The 13,843-nt window shown below is 41.0% G+C and overlaps 1 pseudogene across 1 annotated transcript; it reads right to left on the bottom strand.

Annotated features, from left to right (window-relative positions):
• Positions 1-2,651: 2,651 nt before the first annotated feature.
• On the bottom strand, positions 2,652-3,403 carry Gm7099 (annotated as a pseudogene). Its single transcript, XR_381242.3, has one exon. The product of XR_381242.3 is annotated as a predicted gene 7099 (transcript).
• Positions 3,404-13,843: the final 10,440 nt, after the last annotated feature.

The raw sequence follows: 13,843 nt of genomic DNA, 5'->3' as shown, positions 1-13,843 counted from the left end.
TTTTTGCAGTAGACAGTGTGTAATTCAGAGACTCAAAACTAGTCAAAGTGCAGAAAATTAGTGACTGTGGAGTCCTAAATGGGACATCTATATCTCAACTCCCATATCCCAAGGCTCAAGGAACATCATAGAAGAGAGAACATAAAGAATGTGAGAAGCAGAGCTTGGTGGGGGGGAGATGAAAATCAGTGTCTTGTGTATGTAACAGGATCACTGATCACATGAAGTCATAACAGCCGTGGATGCCTGCACAAGACCACCCTGTCAACATTCCAGCATGGCTGTGGGAGGAGACCATGGGGCTCCATCCTCAACTTAGGCACCATTGGCAGTTAATGGCAACTAGGAGAGGGTTTGTCAGTTTTCATCAGGAGGTTATGCATGCCCGAGAAGATAGATGCATGTCAATGTGCTTATGGGCAGCACTAATTGGATTCTGTTTTATTTTCAAAAAAGCCAAAAAGAATTTGGGAGAACGATATGGGGGATTTCAGGAGGAGTTGGGGATGAATATAGTCAAAATACATTATATATACACTCTGAAAAGAAATTAAAAATAGTATATTAAAAATGAATATCCACTTAGAATATCAAAGCTGGCTCTTGGACAGGAAGTATGTCTCATATCATGCTGTCCTATAAGTTAAATAAATGTTATCCCAAAGCATGTGGATTTGATTTTTCTTTAAATTTAGAAAAGGCTGGAATAAAGAAAAAGTCATTCATATATATATATATATATATGTATATATATATATATATAACAACCCACTGAGTTTTCTTTTTCCAAATCTCTCCACAAAAGCTTTAAAAATTTAGCAACAATTGGCAGAATCAATTCTGTTCCCCTGACCCCACTGTGCTTGTTCATGTCACAGAGATGGGGGAGGGGGATCTTTCATCTTTACTACTCTTGGGGTCTGCACTGTAAGCAATGGATTCCATTTGTTTGTCAATGAAGTAGCAGCTACAGAATAAATCTCTCCATTTCAAACTCTGATAAGGAGTGCATTTTCTCCTTTCATTTTATATTACTGCAAGTTCCTTCAAACACACCCAATGTATAAGGACTCCTTGTGTCTGAGGCTCACCCAGTGGGGCTGCACTGGAGGCAGTGGAAGGTGCTGATAGAAAAGTGAGGAGTGCTTACTGTCATAAAGGACAAAGAAGTAGAGTTGCAAGCATTGGCTGTCTACCCTCCTTTCCACCTGCTGCATGGCTTCAGTCACATCCATTATACCCGGTATGGGTTTGCATAATGACTCTGACTATGGCAGTAAAGATCACCCCCTCATGGCTGAGGATGGAGCCCAGTGGTAAAGCACTTGACTCCTGTGTACAAAGCCTCAAATTCAATGTTCAACAATGCCAATAATCCAGAACACAAAATTAAGCATTTTGAAGTATTGGAACTTATAGAAACTGTGATCTTACTGGAAATTTCTATTCTATCATTTCCTCTACCATTCCCTTGGTGTCACCCTCTCCATCTTCTGAACTATAATGCACATATTGTTGTCCTTCAGTCAGAAGTCCTCTCTGGTTTGCATTCTCCTGTGAAGTACGTTGCTCAGACATAGCTAGCCAATAGCCACCATCTACTAGTTGGACACGAGAAATGCAAGGCTCCAGAATCTGGACCTGTGTCTAAGGAATTGCCTTTGTTAGATATTTTTCTTTTATTTCTTTGTCCCAGTTCACCAACGGCTTTTTGAACACACACTCTTTCATGCACAGGCCTCAGGGACTACAAAATTAAGAGATAATAAAAACTCAGCTTCTACCCTGAAGGAATTCACAGCCAATTATAGCAGGCAAGAAAAAAAAAACTGTCATGACATGGTATAGCCATCAGATGCATAAGGCATGCCATCAGGAATGCGAGCAGGTTTACAAGGATGGGTTGGTCTCATCCCAGGACCTAGGAAGAAAAACTTAAGCTAACTTCTCTTCCTTTGCATTCAACAGGGTCTCTAACATGTATTAACATTAGACCTACGCCCCTCTTGCTTCCAGAGGAAGTTTATTATCACCACCCACAGAGCACCAGCCATGTCCTCCAGGCATTTCCCACAAATCCTGGTGACCAAATCACTATGCACCTTTGACCACACACCCAGGTGCTATGTATATATGCCTTGTAATCGAAGCTAATGAATTACTCCCTTTGGCTGCATAAAGAGCAAAGCCAAAGTTGCCTCTGGCATCCACCTTCAGTTACAGCAGCTACAAGTTAAAATTCTAGCTGCTTCAGCCCAGGTTACTTTGTATATTAGTAACAATAACCCCTTACATCTACAGGACACCTTACTTATACAAAGCACCTCTCCATCAACATTTCTATTTGACTCAAGCAACCATTCATTGTAATGGGAAGTATACAGATAATTTTCTGTATTTTTTTTCACAGTTTATAGCGGGTTTCTTATTGCCAATCTGCCAGTCACATGGGACATGTCATTACACCACTTGTGCAGGACACCGATTGTTGGGGGAAAGGAAGCAAGCGCTATCTCCTCAGTGGTGAGTTCATTACAACTTCGGAGGGATTCCACCAGACAGCCTAGACAGTAGTTTCAGTAAACATGTTAAGGGAAGCAGACAACTCTCTCGAGGCCCAGACACACTTTCTTGCTGTATTATGTTCTTCACCACCTATAGTGGGCAGTCAGGAGCGTCTTCTTCAGGACAGCATGGTCGCAGAACTGGGACAATCCCAAGGGGCTGACAGGGAGTATGAGGATGGGGAGGAGGACTACCTCGAGCTGTTTCACATTAGAGACAACTGTGACAAAGTCCTCAGACCTGTGATCTCTCCTCTTATCATCTGGCATAGCGTTTGATGTATTCATCCACTTTGTCCCGAAAATCCTCCTTGTCCCGCAAATGATGTTCTGCAGTTTCAATATTCAGTGGATCATCAAAATTCAAGAGATCGGTAAATAAAGAGTTTAATCCCCAAACAACATCCTTTAATGTTCTAGTGGGAGCCCAGCCAGTGCCATCAATCGAATGTTCTCTTAGTAAACTTAGAGATATTTCCCTCGTTTCCGTGATGTTGGGGTGCCAGATTTTAGTCAAGCATTTCACCTTGGGAGGCACCATGTTGTAGGCATCGGGAACTTCAGTTTCAAACTGAAATTTTCCACCCTGGTAGTAACCTTCATCTGGGCTTACAGTCAGCTGAAAGCAATGAAGCTTGTTTGGATCAGGAAAATATACTTTACATGTACAAGGTAAATTAGCTTCAAGTTCTGCAACCTCTTTAACAAGCAACTTGTCTCTCACAGAAACCCTCAGGAGTCAGATGTGGAGGCTGATGTCCGGGATCCTTTGAGACCATCATCCTGCTTCAACTTGCTTGCCAGCGTTAGCATTCCTGCCACCTTTCTTCTGAGCACCGCGAATCAGGCGAGGTGAGCCGGCACCCAAAACCATGCCCGGCCAATTTTCCGTATTTTATAAGTAAAAAAATATCTGAGACTTGATAGTTCACACTAAACCCCACATTTCTAGTGCTCTGAAATGGCACCACACAGTAGGTCAATCAAAGTGCAAAAGAAGGGACAGCACACAGCCCTCACATGACCTCATACTTTCCTAAGTCAGTGTATATCAGCCAGGGTCAGCTTCAACTGGCTTACCATCCAAGCATAGACCTGAGAGCTGGAAGAGGGAAAACATGCAATCAACGCAGTGGAGGCTTCCAAAACACCTGGCTGGGGTAAGAGGGGAAGCAAAGGAGCCATCGGCTGCATGACAGGCCAAAATGACACACATGTCACACAAGTACCTGGTTTGGGAGCTGTGGTAGTTGGAATAAGAAGTGTTCCCTGTAGGCTCGTGCCTTTGAACACTTGATCTTCAGTTGGTGATGCTATTAGGGGGAGTTAGGGAACCTTTAAGAAATGGAAACTTTCTGAAGGAAATATTTCAGTGGGAGAGGTTTTAAGAGTTTATAACTGCTCTCTGTCTCTGTCTCTGTCTCTCTGTCTGTCTGTCTGTCTCTGTCTCTCTCTCTGTCTCTGTCTGCCTGTCTCTCTCTCTCTCTCTCTCTCTCTCTCTCTCTCTTTCTGTTTTTTCTGTGTGTGGATGAAATGTACTCTCTCAGCTTTCTGTTCCTTCTGCCACGTCATGCTTTCCCCACCATTGTGGACTGCATCATTATGGAACACTAAAGCCAGAATAAACTCTTTTTCCTCAAGTTAACTGTTTGTCGTGGTGTTTTATCACAACAGGAAAAAAAAAATAAATAACTGATATAGGAGCCCAGCCCTCCTGTGATTTGGTGCTATGCCTAATGTCTAAGACCTGACCCAACATGAATGACTTTCAACCCTCTACTTGAAAAATACTGAATAAACAAAGCCAACAAGGAAAAGTACTTTCTCCGTTGCCACACAACTAGATAATGGCAAAATTGAGAGCTAACCTATTCACTGTTCAAAAGAGCATTGCCAAAGATACATGCCTAGGTATCCGGTCAAATTTCTCATCTAGAGTGGACAAAACTATCAAAACAAAAACTTTTTATTAAATAAATGTATTCTTGAAAAAGAGCTCTGTTTGGGGCTGGTTTTATGTCTCATTGGCTAAGAGCACTTGTTGCTCTTACAGAGGACCCAGATTTGGTTCCCAGCACCCACATGACAGCTCACAACTATCTGTAATCCTAATTGCACAGAACCTGATGCCCTCTTCTGACCTCCACAGGCCCCAGGCAAGCACATGGTACACACACAAACATGCAGGGAAAGATATTCAAACACATAAATCAACCTAATAAAACGTCTCAAACACTATGGTATAGAGTCTTTTATGTATACACCCAGGGAAGGTACTGCTGGACCATATGACAGTTCTATTTCTAGAGTGCTCTTTTTTTTTTTTTTTTTTTTTTTTGATTTGTTGGTTTCATTTTGTTTCTTACTCTACTTGCAAGAGCTGGGAAATAAAATCAACCTGGGTATGTACCAACAGATGAATGATGAATAATAAAAACATTTTTATATATATACATACATATATACATATGTATACACATACATAGATATGTATGTATGTATATACATATATACATATATGTGTGTATATATAAATAACATATGTATACATTTTATTCAGCTCTTTAAAAAAGTGAAATTATAAATTTTTTTTCCAGAAAAGAGATAGAACTGGAAAACACTAAGTGAGATAACCCAGGCTCAGCAAGGTAAGGAATGCCTGTTCTCTCTTATTTCCAGCTCCTAGCCTCTAAATTTTATATATCTATCTTTATGTGTGTGTGTGTGGGTAGAAGCCAGGAAAGTAGAAAGTGGCCCATGAAACATGAACAGAGGTTTAGTAGAGGGGTGTGAAAAGGTAATGGGATACATGTGATATGAACCCAGAATGCAGAATACTGAGGGTGGAGGGGTACAAGTGGGTATGGAGGTGAAGGAGCTGGAGCAGGCATAGATAGAGCTTTGTCAACTTAAGCTAAATATATGTGAAAATTCCTTAGTTAAGCCAATTGTTTTTTATCCTGATTTAAAATTAAATTAAAAATAAGAGTACTATGGAAGGCTAGGAATGTAACTCAGTTCAGCACTCTGCTAGCTCAGTTCAGCACTCTGCTAGCTCAGTTCAGCACTCTGCTAGCTCAGTTCAGCACTCTCCTAGTCTGTTCAGCACTCTGCTAGTCTGTTCAGCACTCTGCTAGTCTGTTCAGCACTCTGCTAGTGTGTTCAGCACTCTCCTAGTCTGTTCAGCACTCTCCTAGTCTGTTCAGCACTCTCCTAGTCTGTTCAGCACTCTCCTAGTGTGTTCAGCACTCTCCTAGTGTGTTCAGCACTCTCCTAGTCTGTTCAGCACTCTCCTAGTCTGTTCAGCACTCTCCTAGTCTGTTCAGCACTCTCCTAGTCTGTTCAGCACTCTGTTAGCTCAGTTCAGCACTCTGCTAGTCTGTTCAGCACTCTGCTAGTCTGTTCAGCACTCTGCTAGTCTGTTCAGCACTCTGCTAGTCTGTTCAGCACTCTGCTAGTCTGTTCAGCACTCTGCTAGTCTGTTCAGCACTCTGCTAGTGTGTTCAGCACTCTCCTAGTCTGTTCAGCACTCTCCTAGTCTGTTCAGCACTCTCCTAGTCTGTTCAGCACTCTGCTAGCTCAGTTCAGCACTCTCCTAGTCTGTTCAGCACTCTGCTAGCTCAGTTCAGCACTCTGCTAGCTCAGTTCAGCACTCTGCTAGTCTGTTCAGCACTCTCCTAGTCTGTTCAGCACTCTCCTAGTGTGTTCAGCACTCTCCTAGTGTGTTCAGCACTCTCCTAGTGTGTTCAGCACTCTCCTAGTCTGTTCAGCACTCTCCTAGTCTGTTCAGCACTCTCCTAGTCTGTTCAGCACTCTCCTAGTCTGTTCAGCACTCTCCTAGTGTGTTCAGCACTCTGCTAGTCTGTTCAGCACTCTGCTAGTCTGTTCAGCACTCTCCTAGTCTGTTCAGCACTCTCCTAGTGTGTTCAGCACTCTCCTAGTGTGTTCAGCACTCTCCTAGTGTGTTCAGCACTCTGCTAGTCTGATCAGCACTCTCCTAGTCTGTTCAGCACTCTCCTAGTCTGTTCAGCACTCTGCTAGCTCAGTTCAGCACTCTGCTAGTCTGTTCAGCACTCTCCTAGTCTGTTCAGCACTCTGCTAGCTCAGTTCAGCACTCTCCTAGTCTGTTCAGCACTCTCCTAGTGTGTTCAGCACTCTCCTAGTGTGTTCAGCACTCTCCTAGTGTGTTCAGCACTCTCCTAGTGTGTTCAGCACTCTGCTAGTCTGTTCAGCACTCTCCTAGTCTGTTCAGCACTCTGCTAGTCTGTTCAGCACTCTCCTAGTGTGTTCAGCACTCTCCTAGTGTGTTCAGCACTCTCCTAGTGTGTTCAGCACTCGCCTAGTCTGTTCAGCACTCTCCTAGTCTGTTCAGCACTCTCCTAGTGTGTTCAGCACTCTCCTAGTGTGTTCAGCACTCTCCTAGTCTGTTCAGCACTCTCCTAGTCTGTTCAGCACTCTGCTAGTCTGTTCAGCACTCTGCTAGTGTGTTCAGCACTCTGCTAGCTCAGTTCAGCGCTCTGCTAGTCTGTTCAGCACTCTCCTAGTGTGTTCAGCACTCTCCTAGTCTGTTCAGCACTCTCCTAGTCTGTTCAGCACTCTCCTAGTCTGTTCAGCACTCTCCTAGTGTGTTCAGCACTCTGCTAGCTCAGTTCAGCACTCTGCTAGTCTGTTCAGCACTCTCCTAGTGTGTTCAGCACTCTCCTAGTCTGTTCAGCACTCTCCTAGTCTGTTCAGCACTCTCCTAGTGTGTTCAGCACTCTCCTAGTCTGTTCAGCACTCTCCTAGTCTGTTCAGCACTCTCCTAGTCTGTTCAGCACTCTCCTAGTGTGTTCAGCACTCTCCTAGTCTGTTCAGCACTCTCCTAGTGTGTTCAGCACTCTCCTAGTCTGTTCAGCACTCTCCTAGTGTGTTCAGCACTCTCCTAGTCTGTTCAGCACTCTCCTAGTGTGTTCAGCACTCTGCTAGTCTGTTCAGCACTCTGCTAGTCTGTTCAGCACTCTGCTAGCTCAGTTCAGCACTCTGCTAGTCTGTTCAGCACTCTGCTAGTCTGTTCAGCACTCTCCTAGTCTGTTCAGCACTCTCCTAGTCTGTTCAGCACTCTCCTAGTGTGTTCAGCACTCTCCTAGTCTGTTCAGCACTCTCCTAGTCTGTTCAGCACTCTGCTAGCTCAGTTCAGCACTCTGCTAGCTTAGTTCAGCACTCTGCTGGCTCAGTTCAGCACTCTGCTAGCTCAGTTCAGCACTCTCCTAGTTTGTTCAAGGATCTTGAGGATCTGTAAAAGATTCTACATGTGTATTAAAATATCCCTATTCTAATTAGCATAATCGCCTTTTGATTCATCTCTGCCCTTGTATGTATCAGTGGATTATTTCTTCTTATTAATAGAATATATATTAATAACATATCAATTATATATATATACATATATATATATATAAATCAGCTGTGTATCCAAGTTATCTGTTGACTTGCTTTGTTTCTAGTTTGAATATTTGTAAGTATTCAACTCTATTTTCATTGTTAATCTATTAGCTATAAATTTTCATTATAGTGATTGCTTTGTTTATGTTTAAAGCATACTTATTAACTCATCAGGGAGATCACAACACATCATGCCCAGCATTAGAGATTTGTAATAGTGCATTTTCATGTCTGTCTTCTCCTTCCTGACCTTTGTATGGTTGCCACACATCATAGATTCACGCTTGCTATAAACACTACACCATATTGTTATTGTAGAGGTAAAGTGCCATCTCAGGAGAGTTAAGCACTACGAGAAAGTATGCATACATTCTGAGCAGTTTCTCATTTCCACTCACTACCATTTTCCTTAGGTCTGAGGGACTGTACCAAGAACTTCATATTTCAGGTCTTCTAGTGACTACATGCTTAGTTTTATTGTTTAAAGATGTCTTTCCTAATTCTGGACTTATTGGTTAGCAGGCACTCCCTGTCCTCTGGTGCTTACAATACCATGGTACCACTGTTTACCCATTTGGATATTTCTGAGACAAAATCAGCTATCTCTTAACACCAGTTTCTGTGTGTCTTCTTCACACTCCATTATTTTAAACTTACAAAAAAATTAATAATGTAAGTGCTTGTAGAGAACAGAAGAGGGTGTTAAATCCCCTAGAGCTAGAGGTATAAGCCTTTGTGAGTTATCTGATATGGTGCTGAAAGCCAAACTCGGGTCCTCTGCAAGAACAGTGGACACTCAACGCCTGAGCCACACCTCTAGCCCCTCTCAGTGTTTTGAAAAGTTTTAGCATTGCTTCTGACTAATAGCACAATGATAGGTCTTTTGCAGAGTTAGCCCCCCCCCCAATATTTTATATGTGTAGGGTTTATTAAACTTCTTAGATCTGTTTCAGTGTTTCGATCAAGCTTGGGAAATACTTGCTCATCACTTCTTCAACTGTGTTTGCACTTTCGTTTTACTTTGGAGCTATAATTGCATATTTATTGACTTGTATGATGTCATACTGATGCTCCACACTTTTTTCATAGTCTTTTAAAATATCTGTTTGATTCAGTTTCAATCACTTCTGTTTCAATCTCATGTAATTTATTCTTCTGTAACATTCAATCTTATATTCATTCAATACAATCTATCTTCTATCATAGACTCTATCATTTAACCTCTAACTGGTCAACATGTTTGACTTAGCTTTAGTTAGCTAAGTCTAGATTTTTGAGCATAAGAAATACTATTTGAGGGAGGAGGAAATGGTTCAATTGATAAAATGCCTACTATATAAATATAAGAACCTGAATTCTGATCACCAACACTCATGTAAAAAGCTTGCTAGAACCAGGCAGTACTAGCGCACGCCTTGGGAGAGGCAGGAGGATCTCTGTGTTCGAGGCCAGCCTGGTCTGTGTGTTTATGTGTGTGTGTATGTATGTGTGTGTGTGTCTGTGCGTGTGTGTGTCTGTGTGTCTGTGTTTTATACACATGTGTAGGGTTACATGTCTTTACACATCCTAAAGAAGAACACTGGGTGTCCTGCTCTATCATACCCTGCCTTGTCCCCTTGAGATAGGGTCTTCCACTCAACTAGGATCTAGAAATTTGTTTAGCAAGACCTAGAAATCCCTTCATATTTGACACCTACATCGCTGGAGTTATGGGGGTACACTGCTAAGAAAAGATTCTTTTTCTGGGTTTTGAGGTCTAAAGTCAGATCTTCATGCTTGTAAATCAAGCATTCTTAACTATTGAGCTATCTACCCAACCCTGTTAGACATCTGAATCTATGTCTTTTCATTGTTTTGGACAATTCACTATTGAAATTTGTAGTTTATACATAAAAATGTCATTGTGAGTTTTCATCATGAATATACCTTTTATATCTAGCAACAGAACTTCTTTTGTTCTCCTAATCCAATATGATGATAAACACCATCATAAAAACTATATTTGGTATATGTGACAAGCTCAAACAGAGTGATTTATTATTTTAGTAGGTTACATTTCAAACAATTATTAGGGTTTACTTAGAAAACTTTCTCATTTAATGCTTCAATTTCTCTTCTTGAAAGTAATTATGAGAAATTTGAGACATTGAAATGATATGTAAAAATATCTCTAAATTTATTTTACTCAAACTGGCTTCATTGGTAGTATTCTTTTCAAAATAAAACAGCCATGTTTGGAAAACACAGACGTGGTAGTAGCTATTTTTGAATCTTACTGCTATAAAAACACCTTCTGAAACCTTGTGGAAGCACTTAATTTATTGAACTATAGCATTAGTCTTGCCTGTAGTTTTTTATTATAGTTGCTAAGAATGCTGAACACATCAGTCACATATGTCACATATCCAGTTGTTATTACCCATACACCACATCCAGAAATATATTTCCAAGTCAAATTGCTTTCTATGACTTTCTCATTACTCCCTTTTCCAAAAAAAAAAAAACCTAAAAACAAAAAAACCTAGGGATTCTAGAATGATTCCTTAAACACAAATGGATAGCTAAACTTTCTGATCAAAATACTTCACAAGTAAAGTTATCTAATTGCATTCTTTTAATGGGTTAAAGTTATTGAACATATTAAAAATATGCTCATGATAACCAGCAGAATTTTGACAATATCATTTTAAAATTATGTTTAACATTTTGAAATAGTATTATTGATAATTTTAGTTGGTCCTATGCACTCTGAACATTTACACTATGATCTGTAACTATTTTTTTTTTTAGGTATTTTCCTCATTTACATTTTCAATGCTATCCCAAAGGTCCCCCATACCCACCCACCCCCCAATCCCCTACCCACCAACTCCCCCTTTTTGGCCCTGGCGTTCCCCTGTACTGGGGCATATAAAGTTTGCAAGTCCAATGGGCCTCTCTTTGCAGTGATGGCCGACTAGGCCATCTTTTGATACATATGCAGCTAAAGACAAGAGCTCCCAGGTACTGGTTAGTTCATATAGCTCCTTGGGTAATTTCTCTAGCTCCTCCATTAGGGGCCGTGTGACCCATCCAATAGCTGACTGTGATCATCCACTTATGTGTTTGCTAGGCCCCGGCATAGTCTCACAAGAGAGAGCTATAACTGGGTTCTTTCAGTGAAATCTTGCTAGTGTATGCAATGGTGTCAGCATTTGGAAGCTGATTATGGGATGGATCCCTGCATATGGCAGTCACTAGATGGTCCATCCTTTCGTCACAGCTCCAAATTTTGTCTCTGTAACTCCTTCTATGGGTGTTTTGTTCCCATTTCTAAGAAAGGGTAAAGTGTCCACACTTTGGTCTTCATTCTTCTTGAATTTCATGCGTTTGGCAAGTTGTATCTTATATCTTGGGTATCCTAAGTTTCTGGGCTATTATCCACTTATCAGTGAGTACATATTGTGCAAGTTCCTTTGTGATTGGGTTACTTCACTCAGGATGATACCCTCCAGGTCCATCCATTTGAATTTCATAAATTCATTTTTTTAATAGCTGAGTAGTATTCCATTGTGTAAATGTACCACATTTTCTGTATCCATTCCTCTGTTGAGGGGCATCTGGGTTCTTTCCAGCTTCTGGCTATTATAAACAAGGCTGCTATGAACATAGTGGAGCATGTGTTCTTCTTACCGGTTGGGACATCTTCTGGATATATGCCCAGGAGAGGTATTGCGGGATCCTCTGGTAGTACTATGTCCAATTTTCTGAGGAACCGCCAGACTGATTTCCAGAGTGGTTGTACAAGTTTGCAATCCCACCAACAATGGAGAAGTGTTCCCCTTTCTCCACATCCTCGCCAACATCTGCTGTCACCTGAGTTTTTGATCTTAGCCATTCTGACTGGAGTGAAGTGGAATCTCAGTGTTGTTTTGATTTGCATTTCCCTGATGATTAAGGATGTTGAACATTTTTTCAGGTGTTTCTCTGCCATTCGGTATTCCTCAGGTGAGAATTCTTTGGTTACTTATTTATAAGGACATTGCTTAATTTGGAATCATTTGAGAATTCTATACTACTCGCTAATAGCATTCTGTTAATAATTCTAGTTTAAATTCTTTCTACACCAAAGCAGCATATGGTATGTGAATTCAGTTCTTTGCAATCCGTTGAGCTTTGTTCAATGGTCCCAAAGCAAGTTCATGTCAGTGAAGTCTCTGCTCAGGTTTGAGAAGTCCTGTGCTCTATGATGGTAGGTAAAGGCTCTATAGAGTCAAGTCACTGATGTTGGTTGCTTAGATGCCATGCTGTTTGCCATGCCGTTCTAGGTGACTCTGGCCTTGCTAAATTTCTGTCTATGTTCTTTTGGTTACTGAGTGAGAAGTGATGAGAGATGGAATTGTAAGTTTGTTTCTCTGTTCAGTCCATTTTTTCATATATTTTAAAATCTTACTGTTAATATGAGCTTTCCTAAGTACATTAAATTCCTAAAATAAATTACTTTGTCTCTAAAAGAAAGCCATATTCTACTGCCAAATGACAAAATTTACCACCAGTCAAAATCTGACATATGAATTTCAAAAATGTTTTGCAAAATGTATGTCATGTTTCCTCAAATTCTGTTTCTATTAAAATGACTATCAACAGACATAGTTTTTAGGAATCTCTCTCTCTCTCTCCCTCTCTCTCTCTCTCTCTCTTCTCTCCCTCCCTCCTTCCCCCCTCCCCCTCCTTATAAAACAAACAAGGTTTTATATTAAACAGTAAACTCATAAGTATTAGCATAAAACTAAGGTGAAGGTGATTGGATACAATACAAAGAATTAAGACACAAATTATTGCTGGATGTTATGGCTCATGCCTTTAGTTCCAGCTTTCAGGGAACAAAATAAAGCTCTGTGAGTTTGAGCCTAACCTGGTCTAGATGGCATGTTCCAGGCAGCCAGATCTGCATGGTGACACCCTGACTCAGAACAAAGACACAGTTCCCACCAGGCCTGTGGATTTGGGAATAGCTTAAGTTAAATTTAAAATAGTTTACACTCAATTTGTACAACTGACTTTCCTCAAAGGTAAAATGGCTGTGGAGGGTGGAAGCAGAGGAACCAAATCTAAGTCTAAAATGAAACCCTAAGCTACTTTACTTAGATATGGAATTGAAACAAAAGAAGTTAGGAAAAATGAAGAAAGATACTGAGAGGACCCAAGAGAAAAGAGGAGAAAGGATGAATAAGGTCTAGGGTAGGATCCAAGAAAACAAGTGCGGTTCTAGTGAAATATTCTGCAGCTTTCATATGTTATCTACAGCCTTATATTTCATACGCTTTCTGGCTCTACTGAAGTCCCCATCTACAGGGTGGGACTGATAAATACACTAGGTATCAGGGGTTATGTAAACAATCTTTAGTGTGCTCTGTGGCCTAATTTACTGTCATAAACATTGTGGGAAGCAGAACTCTCTATGGCAGCTTGGTGTGGATATTCTCACTGTCAGCAGGGAAAATTCATTGCCCCCTTGTAATGCTGAGACTCCATCCGTATTTACCAAGACAGATGACTTGGTGACAGACACTCCTGGCTGAAAGTTAATATTTAGCCCAGTCAGATGAAACAGGAGAACATAGGAATTGTGCCCCAGGGCCAGTCCCCTGGTCCTTCAATCCACAAGACTGTCTCTAAGGATGATTCAAAGAATGAGTCCTGGAGGGCAAGGATGTAAGTCATGGAGGGCCAGGATGTAACATTCAACATTATCATCAGGGGTCAGGGAAGTGTCTCATCATCCTGGCCTCCCTTAGCAAGCCCTATTATCCCTGTCATCCATAAATAGATTAAAAGCTCTTTGCAATATACTTAAGCTTTGGTCAGGACCATTTCTT

This window comes from Mus musculus, chromosome 12, assembly GCF_000001635.26.
Source record: "Mus musculus strain C57BL/6J chromosome 12, GRCm38.p6 C57BL/6J".
In the NCBI taxonomy this organism is placed as follows: Eukaryota; Metazoa; Chordata; class Mammalia; order Rodentia; family Muridae; genus Mus; species Mus musculus.
Note: the sequence above shows the minus strand (reverse complement) of the source record. Positions and strands in the feature narration are given on the sequence as shown.